The sequence below is a fragment of the Physella acuta genome, unplaced genomic scaffold (assembly GCF_028476545.2).
Source record: "Physella acuta isolate Inbredline_101_S28 unplaced genomic scaffold, ASM2847654v3 ptg000532l, whole genome shotgun sequence".
Lineage (NCBI taxonomy): Eukaryota > Metazoa > Mollusca > Gastropoda > Physidae > Physella > Physella acuta.
This window is the reverse complement of record NW_026732051.1, coordinates 402,835-418,697: the sequence shown is the minus strand read 5'-3', so window position 1 is coordinate 418,697 and position 15,863 is coordinate 402,835.

Sequence of the window (15,863 nt, the reverse complement as noted above, 5' to 3'; positions counted from 1 at the left end):
TGGGACATATTTTTCCGTGATTAAATAGGTTTTCTTTATTATTATTTTTAACTGATCCTTACTTGAACAAAGCCTTTTTAAAATATGTTGTGTCCTTGGTTTAATAGCCTTTTGATTTTATTAATGGTTTATTTGTCAATCTAATGGTAATTTATTACAATTCATTGAAATTAGTTATCCTTGCTTAATTGAATGGGAGAGGAGTGGTTTTTTTTGGGGGGGGGGGGGGGTATTGCTTCTGGTACATAGAGTAAATAAACGTGTTTTTTTCTTCTTAGTCTTTTGTTTTCTTTTTTGTAAACTGCTGTCACGTTTTCCATAATTTGATAATAGCCTGTCAAAATATTGTGTTATGAAACTTACTTATAAACAATAGGCAAATTATGTGACTGATTGTTTTCCTACTTACATTTTGCATGAGCTTTCAACACAATTAAGTATTACACGTCAAAAAGTTATGCGCAATATGACCCGTTGACACCTCCTGCCTAGAATGATTGAATTTCTGATCGGTTTCTCTTAGTGGATTTCATTCCCCGCACTCATAAGTAGGCTACCTCATTAGATAACCATAAATGGGAAGAAAAATTACGTTTATTTATTAATTTTAATTACTACCACGTGAATGCCACGACACATTTTATTAGCTCCCCACTCTCCAATGTAGAACACAGAGGCGTAGCTAGAGGAGGGCGGGTGGGGCGGCCGTCCCGGGCGCCGACCTAAAGGGGGCGCCAAAAGAGGTAGAGAAATAAATTTGAAAGCTCATTATAAGCTGAAGTATCGAATTTCACACTGTCAAAGCTACGAAAAATTAAACGACTACAAGGCTTCACACACTGATTTAACAACTTTGTGAAACCGATATAGAAATTGTTACAGGATAGTAACTGGTAAGAAGTGCCACAAACCTTTCCAACTGGGGGGAGGGCGTTTTTTCACAGACAGGAATAACTATATAGAAATAGGGGGGGGGGGCGCAAAATTGATAGTCCACCCCGGGCGCCGGATTAGGTCGCTACGCCTCTGGTAGGACATTGTCATAAAACTTACAAACCCCGCCCCTACACGTCACATTTAGATGCGTGGCGCTTTATGTTGACGCCCCCCCCCCCACACACACACACTTACACACACCCCACTCCCTTAATCTTATTAGCGATGCATCGTTGATGACGAGACTGCCTTTCAATGGAGATGACCCAACTCTAGAATGTAATTTACTTCATTTTAATGAACAACTTTAGCCCACCCGGCAAATTTTACACTCGATTTAACTTTAACCCCCTAGTCCCTGCTACACGCATCAACACAATTGAGCAAATAATTCAATTCTCCGCCAGGTGTAATGTGGCAGACGTCAAGCATCGTTAACGTAGTTCAAGTGTCCTCACGGTATGTCTAGCCTCAGCCTAAATAAAAAAAACACCATCTAACAGAATTGTCTGGAATTTTTTTCCCCACAGAAGTAGTTCAGCCACATTATAAGTGGCCTATAATTACATAACCTACATGGGGGGGGGGGGATAGGGGTGGGGGCCTCACGGTGGATGCAAGTTGGCTAAAGATGGCCCACGTAATTTTAGGTTTTATTGATCTTCAAATGTGAAGATATTTAGCATTGAGTTTGGAATTATTACTTTTTTTTTACACGACTACATGTCTAAGTAGGTTTATTTATAGAGATAGCAAAGTAGGTCCCAAATATATTACTATTTCCTTGTTGTTTTTTTTTTTTTTTTTTTTTTTTTTACTATGGCCAGGAGTCCGCCAAATTCGAAAGCAAATCGTTTTAAAAATAAATTTTCTTCGACTGTCATTCGTATGTGTGTGCGTGTCTGCTTCTCTTGTTGTTGGGAGTAAAATTGACACATAAGACATCAAATGTAGGTCAATGCCGTAGCAGTCTAGTCTGACGGAGGAAAGGGGGGGGGGGGGAGAACTCTACGAAAACAGACCTATAAAAGTTAATGTCTTACATAATAGAAAATTTAACACCGTCTGTCTAAAAATACATCCAAACATGACAATGATAGGCCGTCTTTCTTTACCATTCGCACCACGTGAAGCAACGATTAATCAATCATAGCCTTATAAATGTGCTAGCCCGATCTAGACAACATCAAATCAACGGCAACCTATTTTCTCCCAGTGATTTGTTGATTTTGAACAATACTCTTCGTTACAGTAAAAATACTGTCTGAATATGGGATTATCTGAAGCTACTTCACGTCATGTGATAGGGTTTATTATCCCACGGGCTCAACATTTTTGATAACACAACCGTATGGCCAAATAATCGCCTATTATTCGCCAATCTCCCGGCAGACGCGAAAGCCGGGCGGCCGACCATGAACTATGCATTCTAACCCCTGACCCATATTTATCGTCCTTGACACGGGGCAACCTTACCTGGAAAATCATGTGATGGCTGGTGATTCCCCTTTGATTGTGTGAATGGGGCTAAAAATAGAATGTAGGAAGTTTTAAACATGGTTCGGGTTTACAAAACTGGCGAAAAAAGTCATAAATATGTGGGCTAATTCATACAATAATTATTAAATAGCTTGATACAATACTTTATAATTTAAAAAAATAACGACGTAAATTAGACAAATTTATTCGATTTAATAAAAACCCTTTGCCGTTTTTCTTAGACCCCCTCCAAGGTCAAGTCTATTGAGTTTGCTGACTGTATTTTTTGCCATTAGTAGGCCTACTTGAGTAGAGTCAGTCCCATGCCCATGTGTGACTCTGTATATATGGGCAGAGAGTCACACGTTATGAAAAGACAATCAGAGTTGTGTGACGATATTTACGTGACGATGGGGGTTCAGTCAAAGAAATGTGACGTAACTTACATATTTTTAAGGGGAGACAAGAAAAATGTCATTTAACGATAAACTGAAAGTATTTCACTATTTTAGTGGACATGAGTGACGTCATTTATGTATTGAGGGAGGCTTGTAAGTCAGCTTAAAAACACTATTTAAACTATTTACGTAACACTACACTTCAAACTGCATATTCTGTGTTATTAAAACATCTATCCAGAACCTTCAAAAAGATGACAGTTGATCTAACATAAATATAACTGATGTTCCTTGTTAGGCTCGATCCAGCAACTTATTTTTCCTTCAGGTTTTCATGATAAAATTGTAATTAAACGTTTTGTAAAAGATCAGGGTTCGGCAACCTGCGGCTCGCGAGCCGCATGCGGCTCCTTGGAAATCAAGATGCGGCTCTCCAGTTCCTTGCACAAATATTACTAGTTAAATTATTTCGTTATCAAAACTCGCATCAAATATTATACTGTTAAGAAACAACTTTAAACCGGATAAAAACACTCAACAGTGAGAATAGGTGAAGTAGAGAGTACACGGACAGCTGACAGCAGCTTGGGCACTAGTCCAAGCTTCACAGCCGTGTTGTGGACAGCCACGTGGCAACAATTCTATGCTTGCCACTGCCCAAGTGCCAACTTTTTTGAATATCGTTATATGGGGAATTTTATTTAGAATGCATTATTCTACTTGTTAGTATGCATTAGTTTCACCTAAGTGATTATTGTTTTATTATTGTTCTTAGCTACCTACGGTCGAGTCGGATACTGGACGGTAAGGTACGGGTTTACCCTGCGTTCAGTGGGGTGGAAGATAAGCCTGGTAAGAACCAAAGGACAGAAGCTACCGATACACTTTAATCAAACCTATACCCAAGCCAGTTAGAAGGAGTTTGCCGTGTTGAGGCCTGCCTGGCTAATGAGAGACACCCTCTAAGCCGGTGATGACCGTAAACAGCTTCTAAAGTGGATAGTGAGAGTCCTATAGTTATATTATTTGATTATTAATTTTATTACTCTGGCGAAACATGTGTATGTTTTTATATGAATAAATATTATTTCGTATTTAAATCTATTTATTTTAAATAGCAAATATAATGTATTTACCTAATCCTAATATTAAAAAAAAAACAAATATTGAAATAAAAATGTTAGTGGCTGGTTAAAAAATAGAAACTTTTGAAATGTAACTTTTGGCTCTTCCGTCTCAAAAGGTTGCCGACCCCTGTATTAGATCTATGTATAAGTAAACCATCTTAAAAGAATGAAAGTAAGAAAGAAGTATTACTATTGTAAATTTGTATCAGTCCTCACAAGTCGATGATGAAAACTGTAATACTAAAGCGAGCATGCAAGGCAAACTGACGCTGTAAATTACATGTCTGAGGCGAAAAAAAAGGTTTTCATGTGATATTAAAAAAAAAAAGTTTTAATGTGACGCGAGTTAGATTCTAACTTAGAAATCATCTAGAGTACAACCTTAATCTTACACTAATCACTTTAAGCTGTAAATATCACGTAGTGCTTAAAACTCTCGTAGAGGTGAGATTCTGGTTATTGTTCTTAAAACTGTGACGTTAAGTTCCCTAAGTGCCCTAGTTCCTGTGACCCAGGTAATGAAGGGATAGTGCGGTCAGCACAACCATCATGTTATCCGGTTTGTGCCCAAGATAGTGTGGTCAGCACCAGAGGCTTGGCGAGGGGGGGGGGGGATGCGGACCGCACCGGGTGATACCATTTAGGGGGTGACACCAAGGCAAAAAATAGCAAAATATATAGAGAAAAACTTGATGGAGGGAAGGTGCAAATCGAAAGTTTGAGGGAAGGTGCAAATCGAAAGTTTGAGGGAAGGTGCAAATCGAAAGTTTGAGGGAAGGTGCAAATCGAAAGTTTGAGGGAAGGTGCAAATCGAAAGTTTGAGGGAAGGTGCAAATCGAAAGTTTGAGGGAAGGTGCAAATCGAAAGTTTGAGGGAAGGTGCAAATCGAAAGTTTGAGGGAAGGTGCAAATCGAAAGTTTGAGGGAAGGTGCAAATCGAAAGTTTGAGGGAAGGTGCAAATCGAAAGTTTGAGGGAAGGTGCAAATCGAAAGTTTGAGGGAAGGTGCAAATCGAAAGTTTGAGGGAAGGTGCAAATCGAAAGTTTGAGGGAAGGTGCAAATCGAAAGTTTGAGGGAAGGTGCAAATCGAAAGTTTGAGGGAAGGTGCAAATCGAAAGTTTGAGGGAAGGTGCAAATCGAAAGTTTGAGGGAAGGTGCAAATCGAAAGTTTGAGGGAAGGTGCAAATCGAAAGTTTGAGGGAAGGTGCAAATCGAAAGTTTGAGGGAAGGTGCAAATCGAAAGTTTGAGGGAAGGTGCAAATCGAAAGTTTGAAAGTTTGTCCCCGGGTCGCTACGCCTCTGGGGGGTGACACCATTAAGTGCCGCACCGGGTGACACCCGACCTCGCTACGCCACTGGTCAGCACTATGCCCAGCCGCTATTTTTTCCTTAGGTACCCATTAGAACTGGGTAGACTCAGGGACATTCCACTGCCTTAAACCCGAATTTGAGACTTTCGGGTTAGCAGTCTAGCGCTCTACCACTACGCCATGTCGTCCCTTAAAAACCGTAAAACTATAGCTGTCAAACCATCGTAGTTATAAAACTCGCATTAAAATTCTTTAAACTCTAATGCTGTAAAATTATTAGCTGTAAAACTCTCGGCTGTTAAAATCTCATAACTTAAAAGCAGATCTTAGTTTTGATTAATTTAGTCCTGATTCGTCTAATTAGATTCGACGTAGCTTTACCAATTATCTCCCGAATTAGGCCTATATTTTTTAAATACAGTTAAATTGAGTTCTAGATAAATGTGTAACCGTAAATACGTAAACAGTATGTGTCTCAACGTGTATGTCTATTGACATACACTGATGTGTTATGTGGGTTCTATAACCATACTTGACAGTAAACTCTCTTGTATGACTTGAAACTTTATTAACATGATACTGATACATCAGAGGCGTAGCGACCCTTTCAATTTGCACCCCCCCCCCCCCAAACTTTCGATTTGCACCCCCCCCCCACCCTCAAACAATTTATAATGCAAAAATGCAGCTAAAATGACATTTTAATTTTTTTTTTCCAACCCATTTTGGCACCCCCTAAGGTCGGCGCCCGGGGACATATGTACCCCCCCCCCCCTCCCGCCCCCCTCGCTACGCCTCTGTGATACATTCAAAAACAAGTTTTGCCATCTTAATTCGGGGTGGGGGGGGGGGCAGATGCGTGGCGACCCCTCCCTACGCCCGGGGACAAATTTTCAATTTTTACTTTTATAATTCAAAATAGCAGCTAAAATGAGCTTATTTTGGCGCCCCTAGAGTCGGCGCCCGGGGACATATGTACCCCGGTCTCTACGCCTCTGGGGGGGGGGGGGGGGGGTGGGTGGTAGGAACATTCAGGGCTGTAAAGTAAAACTACCAGAGCCATACAAAGGGTAGTTGTGTCTGCGTTATCTAGGCAAACACCTTTATTTAGGAATAAAAATAATGTCAAACCTTGCCATACGTGTGGTTAAATTCCACTTGATAGAAATATTATTGAGTGTCATTTTAAGTAGTAACAATCAAAGATGTAAAAACATAATAAATAGGGCCTAATACAAATATGAAGACATTTATATTCACAATCCATGAAATACTCGGAAAATAAGAAAATAAACGAATCTTCGATCAGCGGTAAAAGCGTAGCTGGCGAAAAATGCGTGTGAAATTTCGAGTGCGCTCAAAGTTTTAAACCAAGAAAGAAAATTAGTTTTAAAAATTTTTTAGTCGTTTATCAACAGATCGTTACGACTTAATTCTCTTTTTCTCCAATTTTTGTTGAATGACTTTTAAATTATTTTTAATAGTTTATTAATTTTAAATTTAGAATCTTGCGTTGTTATAGGAAAGGAAATTACCGGTGAAGTTGAAATGAAATCGCTGCATTATAAAAAAATTGGATCAAAACTGAGTTATAAAATTTTCCACAAACCAATCTACAGACAGAAAATATTGTGAACAAATTAAAAGCTTTTAAAAAAAATAATGTCGAGTCAAATGTGTTGAATCCCATGTTGTGTCACTATGTTTGTATGAATTATGTCCCGATTAAAAAAAAAAAGCAAGGAGTTGATAAAAGCAAAGGGGTCGGCGTGGTCGAGTCGGTAAAAGCTCATGGTTGCTAAACCGAAAAGTCTCGAGTTCGAACCCTCGGGCAGATGAGGCTCGTTAGCTGGGGACAAGCCACTCTTCTAGGAGAGATAACTCCAAAATTAAACAACTGCTGCCTTGTAATTTGTTCTTGGTTGGACAAAGGCTATGGAAGCAAATCCAAAAAGAAAAGCAGGCTGAAATCGGAGTCAATGGCCTCAATGGCGCATAACCAGTTGACACGTAAGGCTTAATTGTGTTGGAGGCGTGGTCGAGTCGGCAAAAAGCTCATGGTTGATAAATTCGAACAAAGTCTCGAGTTGAAACCACTGGCAGATAAGTCTCGATCCCCTTCAACACTAATAATTAAGAACGAAGAAGAAGAAGATAAAAGCAATAGTTGGGAGAGTTCACTTAACGAAGTAGGCCCTAAGTGGGTATGTGGTTTTCAGCTAGACCAGCAGGGGTCTCCAAACTACGGCCCGCGCACCGAATGCGGCCCGCATTCAAAAGAAACTGAATATGTAGCATTAGGTGCAAATACCATTCAAGCAAATGTGGCCGGTTGCCCAGCAAATGACCTTAAAGACAAGTTCAAAGAAGGGCGGGTGGGTTTAATCAGTATTTGCCCAAGGAAGACTTTCCTAATATTAAAACTTTTGCATCAAAGTACCTTTCAAATTTTAGAACAGCATACAAAAATTTTTTAAGAATGAAGTAGGCCTACATGAAGAACAATTCAACAACAAACTTGGACCTCGAGTGTGCTGTCGGTCCCCGACAGTGTTTCTTTCAGACTTTTTTCTCGGATGGTGGCACTTAAAATGTGTGTGTATATATATATATATATATATATATATATATATATATATATATATATATATATATATATATATATATATATATATATATATATATATATATATATATATATATATATATATATATATATATATATATATATATATATATATATATATATATATATATATATATATATATATATATATAAATTTCATTGGGGGGACGATCTGGGGGGGGGGGGGGTGGTCTCCGCCATCCCGAAGAGATGCCTGCTGGAAGAAACTCTGGCCCCCGAACTTATATTTGATAGTTAATGCGGCCCTCGGGCTGAAAAGTTTGGAGACCCCTAAAGGGGATTGGGGGACGGGACGTGAGCCGGAGTGTAGATCTTCTCTGTGTATGCTTTTCTGCTCTCTCTCTCTCTCTCTCTCTCTCTCTCTCTCTCTCTCTCTCTCTCTCTCTCTCTCTCTCTTTCTCTCATATATTTAAAGAATTAAGATTTAGAAAGAGATCAGATTGAAAGGTATACGAACTTGTCAATGGCTGTATTTGAACTGCTAGTTGTAATTGTAGGGGTGTCTGTGTGGTGGTCTAACACCCAGCTTACACCACAGCATTATATATGTATGTAATGATTTACTTGTTTCATTTCTTACATTTTTATTTTCTACTGATAAAACGTATACATTGTTGGAGTTTTAAAAATCTCTTTTGCTGATATATAATACAGTTGCTTTCATACGTTGTTTCAGCCATCGCAGTAATTGGTACCTTAAAAAATGTATAAGCTGTTTCATTAAAGTGTATACGCTGTTTCTTTAAAGGGTATAAACTTTTTCACTAAAATGTATAAACTGTTTCATTAAAATGTATAAACAGTTTCATCAACATGTATAAACTGTTTTATTAAAGTGTATACTCTGTTTCATTAAAATGTTTCACAACTGTTCAAATCAAGCACAAAGAAAAATAAATAAAAACCAGTCGAAGCAACGTATTAAATAGTAAAGGAACAAAATTTACAATAACCTATTTTTTACAAGCCGCAATTTGCTTTTTGTTTTTCGAAATGAATTAATTCAAGCGGCCATACCTTATTTTAAAATTTCATTGATTTGTTTGGAAACTAAACAATGGCCGCACCAAACTTACATTCAACTTCAGTCAAATGGCATTTACACTGTATGAAGTTTGAAAATATTTTATTTTGATCTAATTTAGTTTCTTACGGCGAATTAATTCGTCCCTACGCATTATTCGAAATTAATAGATTTTCTTTTTGACATTTAACGTCCTTAAATTTTATGTCGTGTTTACCGACTTCAAAGTTAAAAATAATAATTTTGTCGCACTAACTAGAGCGTAAACTGCGTCATCAAAGTTAAAATATACATTTTCACCTAAAATTTTGGACGTATTCCAATATGTTTTGTAAGAACTTTCATCAAATTTGACATGCAAATGCGCAGCCTTTCAGAAAGCAACGTTTTATTTTATCTTGATAATCGGCAGTTTCTCGCCCAAAAAAAAATTGAGCACCACATTTTTTACAAATGATTTATATAATTTTTAATCTACTTGCTTCGTTAAAATATGGATTCGTGTTTTTAACAGGATGTGTGTTACGTGGCACGTAGGTGATCACGTCACAACATGTCCATTAGTGATGCGCGTGGGACACAGCCAAGTGAACTCCGGTTTCTGAAGAAAATTCTGGACACTTGTGGCGCCTGACGTGGTAGGAAAAGTACAAAACTGTTTCTCAAGTTTCACACGTAGAGGCCAGATGTATAACTTAAAGTTTATCACACAAACTACGGCATTTAAATCTTTATAATTCTGGCCTAAATCACAGAAGTAAGTTCAACAAAGTTCTCCGGAGTCGATACAAAAAGTATTCAATAGATAAAATTTAATGAAAAATTAACTTTGGCTCCATAAAAGGTTTACAAAAGTTAATTTAGCCTTTTGGAACAAACTATAGTGGATTACTGGTAATCAAATCGATATCTCTTGCAGATATGTGTTTCTTTATCATGAAATAAATCGAAAACAAAAAGCTTACTGTAAAAGAGAGAATGTTTTGCAAATATTCAGCTAGCGTAATACAATTACATTTTGAAAGATTCCAATATTATTAAATTTAAGTTTGTTATTGGAGATTTTTTTTAAAAGAACTAACATTATACATATCTAAATGCATTTTAAGTACATAGAAACTAAACGCCTTACTGGCCGAACAAATTTACGAAACATGAGACGGAATTTATGGTTATGTTTATGTTTGTTTTCAAAGAGTCTTCCACATTCACCAAACTCCAAACATCGTCTCCCCATGCTGAACCACTATCACGTCCCAAGCTACTGTTTAAGGTTCGAATCTCATTGCAATAAATACCAAGAAAAATCGTCTTAAAACTTGGGTGGGGGTCGTCTTATAAGGTTGGTTAGTCCGTTATTGTACCGAAACTCTAAGCGGGGCAGTTGCCCTACACTGGAAAATAAAGTAATATTTAAAGATTATACAACAAAGCGATTTGAAGAACTTCTTCACTATGCTGAGTTAAGAAGTACGGGTCAACTTATTATGCGCCGTTGACTTCGATTTCACCATGTTTTTATTTCTGGATTTGCTTTCAAAGCTTTTGACCAATCAAGAAGAAATATAAGGCAGCATTTGTATGATTTTGTAGTTTTCACTCCTAGATGGGTTGCTGTCCCCAGCTATCGAGCTTGGGGTAGGGACTCAGGACTTTTTCGGTTTAGCCTAAAATGAGCTTTACCGACCCGACCACCCCAACCCCTTTGAAGAGCAGCAACAACTATTTAAAAAACACTAAAAGAGCTTTGTGTGTTCAAGTGTGAAGCGACCATCAATGATTTACTAGCGCTCCATGTTCGTCTAAATACCGAAAACTCAGACAACCATTTGTTTACAAGATACGCATTTGTTGTTGAACATGAGTGGGTATAATCAAGACGGAGTAAACTACTATATAGAGGTTACAACTAGAGGTTAAAGGTTAACAGGTCAAACAATCGATACCCGAGGGAAGAAATGCACACAATGTGACGACCTCAGAAAACAACAAGTCCACTTTTTCATGGATACAATTTATATTTATTTGGTTTAACAAATTAAATAGAAGAAACTATTTTAAAGTCATTTTTATAATTGTATGTAGGCCTACTTCAATGTCAATTGCTAAGAAAATAAATAAAATGAATTATTAGTATCACAATAAATAAAGTTAAGGGAAAATGTGCAAGTTGTTGTCAACATCACAAGAATAAATTATATAATTTGTACTCTCTTTGTATTCATAACTTTGTGATATATTACTATATTATGGAAATTATTGAGTAAAATATTAATTTTGATAATGGATAACGGGGTGGTAAATGTAAATGCGACAGTAAAAGTGTAGTGTATGTTGCTTTAAATATACCTGAAACAAGCAACAAAAACATACATCAAACAAATATAATAATATAACAAACGACATAACCAAATACACGCACCACCACCCACACATCAATCAAATCACCACACATCAGCTGTCAATCACAGGTCTGCATCATCAAAAGATTTACGTCACATTCTGCTTCAATGTTTCTTAAACAACTGAAGCCGATTCTTGATTTTTCTCATACTAAACTGACGTACATAACTTTTATTCAACACAATGCTAAAAATGTTAGTTTTGAATCTCTGACGTCAAGAAAACCGGAATTATCCACTTTATAAACGTTAAAAAATTGCTTAAATCAACGAAATTATGTGTTTACTTATACCTATGACGTCAGAGCAACACAATAAAAGAGCCGCACCGCTTTACGTACATGTTACATCAGTGCTCCGGCAGTGACGGATTAAATCTGACCAATGGGGCTGCAGGCGATGACGTGGTCACGTGATGGTGATGACGTAGGGTCTTCACTACCCGAAGACATGGCCGAGTTCTCCTGGAACAAGAGTGAAGGCATCAGTGGTCTAAAATAGACGGGATTCATGTTACATTGCACGCAGTCCTTTTTACCATCTCCATCACCATTTATTTATATTCAAAAGTCTGTATGAATTATATAAGGTGTCCACTTAAAATATAGACGAATATATAGGCATATAGGCATATATATATATGTATATATATATATATATATATATATATATATATATATATATATATATATATATATATATATATATATATATATATATATATATATATATATATATATATATATATAAACAGACCGACACAATTTTATAAGGGCAAAAAATTAATTTGATATAATATCATCATCAGACATAATGTATCTAGTAGCAGATAATAGTCGTGTTAATATGTGCCCTATTGATGTCGCTTTGTTTGTTTTTGTATCATCACCTTGAAATATTAGTAACTTCATTAACTGCTCTCGTAACAGACAACTAAAACTTTGTTTTGACATTGTTTACCAACACAAAACCAAAACAACTATGTGAACTCTACTCACTGTGTTGTTTTAGTGATACAAATCTCGTTGTTTATTTAAACACAGTCACACTATGGCAAGGCCGACTTTATTAAGACTTTTTGACGCGTATAAATGGAGAGACATAGATATTGCTAGTATGTTTACACAGACAGACTTTTAATAAGGTAAGACTTTACCACGTTTAGACAGACATTGCTAGGCGAGATTTTCAGATACAACTTTATTAAGACAATATTCAGACCCAGACACATGATCATACGTAGGAACGGTAAGACATTCAGACAGACACAACTTTATAAAGATAATACAGACATATGGCCAGACTTTCAGACAGACAACTTTTATATTGATTCTAAGCAACTTGAAATGATATTGGTTATGCTGTTTCTATTTTGGTAATTTCTCCTTCGACATACGTCATATAGTTCTATTTTTAGAACTATTTCAAAGGACTAATCTTCGGGGCCAAGTAAAAAACGTATCCACCAAAAAATCACCAAGTCACATGACCTCATGTCACTCACTAATTTAAAACACATTAAAACCTTAAACAAACGAACACGCATGCTAGCAACATGATTCAAATGCAAAATTTATTGCTTCAACCGTTCCCTGCAAGGCGAGGTAACTCATGGCTTCCATTAGTTCAGATCCAAGAGTGATCTTTCCCTGAACGGAGGCGAAAGTGACATCACACGTGTCGTCTGCAACAAGGTCTCACGAGCATCATGTGGCTGTCCTCCCAGAGTATCAACAGTGCCATGCAGCTGCTTGTGAGTTCATTATAATTTCCATTCTTCTCTCCCAATTGCGCCATTTTACCATCAATCCGTAGCTGCTAACACAGTTGTAGTGGCGCCATTTTAAGCCATAATTTCCACCCTTTAACTATTTATCGCGAGTTTATTTTTCACATGTTTTGGATTATATATTAGCTGTTTCTGACTGGATTTATTTCAAAAATTGAATTCAAAATTTAAAAAAACAAAACTTTTTTTTGAATTTTCAAACTTTTGGAAAAAGACGAATAGAGAGAGATCGGGAAGCGGATCTATAAAATATTTGGGTAAGACGCTTTGTTAATATATTTCGTGAAATCTGGATGAAAATGTTTGCGAAAAAAATATTTTTATTGCGATAATTAGTATCCGTTTACCCGCCTAAAATTTGAATTTTTCGGAATTATGTGGTCAAGTTGTGAGCCTTGTGATTTCTTCTTGAGCATGCCGGGTTCAAGACTTGATGGTTTCATCAGGTTTCGAACCGCCCCTTCTAGCTCCGCCATGTCTTACGGACCCTCCACCAATAATGGAGAGGTAGATTGTCCTCGAGTTTACCTTTGTCTACTGATCACGATTACCCTACTTCAACTATCCCAGTGACCCCTCTGTCCTTACAGTTGACCCCACTTCCAGCTTTGAAAAGTTATGACCCTAAAAATGTAAACAGTCTTTTTAAAGCAAGACAACAATAAGAACTTTGTTACTATACTCAACTTGTTTAATTTAGCGTAAAATTTGTGGGTTTTTTTAATTATGTTGTATATTTTTAAGTATACAATACGTATTTTAAGCATTTTAAAGATGTTTTTATTAAGAGTATCAATATTTCAAATAAAAATAAATTCCATGTGTGTGTATTTATCATCTTGGAATTGCATGGTTGGATGATAGAGCACGACTTCAAACTCAAAATTATCGAGTTCGGATCCCCGGACTCAATTTTGTAAGACGCCCCAGCTCTGATGGGTACCTGACTTGGGTTAGGGAAAGTAAAGGCGGCTGGGTATAGTACTGACCGCACTTTCGCCTTTTAAATGCCGAGGTCATTTAGATGAAACATCTGCTCAATTTGTCTTGGGCAATGCTGGGGAAAGATGATGATGATGTTCAACCATGTAGACCAACATAATGTCGCCTTCCCAGAATAAGACTATTTGTTTTCGAGATATATACACCGTTATGTACGAAATCCAGTAAAGTATAATGGTAAAAAGAACTGTGGAATTATCTTCTAATTATTACACAATAATTCCATTTCACCAAGTTATTAATATAGAAATGTTAATGGAAAACAAAACTTTTAATCTTTGTTGTGAACACTTTGGAAACGTGGAGTTAGAACAGTCTGGTTCTAATGTGGCGATGTGTGTCACTAAGTCTAGCCTATCCCTATTCGCCCTACCTTGAGTACTAATTTTAAATGGCTGGTTCATTGTGAAATTAATAAAGGGATTAATATTGAGGTAAATAAATGTTTACTTCGGGCAATTGAAAAAAAAATTCTATTGATCTCCGCAATGAAACCATACATTTGCTTGGAACAAAAAGAAAACAAATACATCTATCCAATTTTAAAATCTATTTTAAAATATAAGTATATATTTTAAACTTTAATCGTATAAAAGTAGTTAAAAGCTTTAATGATAGGCCTAAAGTTAAAAGAATTATTTAAGATTTAATGGTTCTAGTTTTCATTCCGTAGTTAAAAGAAAAACTAAAAATAAGATTTAAAAGTTTCATTTTTTCTTAGCCTAGTTGTAGTTATTGGTAGAAGATAACCTAAAGCAGGTAATGTCACAGCTAACAATATAATGGCTAATATGAGAAATTAAATTAACCGTAAAAAAATTATGCGGCTTTTTTTTTAATAAGGTAAATTTTAAAATTTTATTTAAAATTCTGAAATGTAAAAACCTTTACTTTATGATATAGATTTCCAAATGAACTAAGAATTCGAAAATGTATAAACATTTTTTTAAGTTAGCCTACATAAAAAGTAAGAGCTGCGGTCAATGTAGAAATCTTTTAAATACTTACTGAGAGACTTTCAGAGAATAGATGTTTATTTTTATAGCTAAAATAAAATTAAAATTTTAACATCAATTTTAATGCATTTAAATAACTATAAAGAAAAGCTTGGGTATCTTCCTAAATATTAATAAATGTATCCAAAAGATAATAAAGTAACACGCTTTTTATTATTATTTAAATAGTATTGTATTATTATATATTTAATGAAAATCTTTTTTTTTCTACTTTTTATGTGCATTATTACATAAAAACTTGTTGTTGTTTTTTTGTTTTTTCCCCCTTACTTTTTACTTTCTCGTATATACGAAGTATAGAGAAAGTATTGTAATCGTGCAAAAATTTCTACAGTGAAACCTTGCATAGAAATGTGCAACTCTAATTCTAATATTCGGACTGAATGTGTAAGGGCGACTATTGGCGACTAAACTTCTATTCATAATTTTTAAAATATGAACATTTTAAAATATTCACATTTTAGCAAGCGTACGTATTCATATACGGTCTTTTTTAAGATGTCCACTTTCTAAACACTGCAAGAAGTGTAAATTTTGTAAGATAGAAAGTTTACAAAAGTAGACACCAACAGACATTTTTAAAAATGTTTTAAAATGTTTTTAAAAAATGTCCATTTTCTAAACACTGCAAAAAAAAGTCAGACTTGTAAGAGAAAAAAAGTTTATCAATGTAGACGCCAACAGATTTTTAAAAATGTTTTTAAATATTTTTTTAATTTCCACTTTCTAAACAC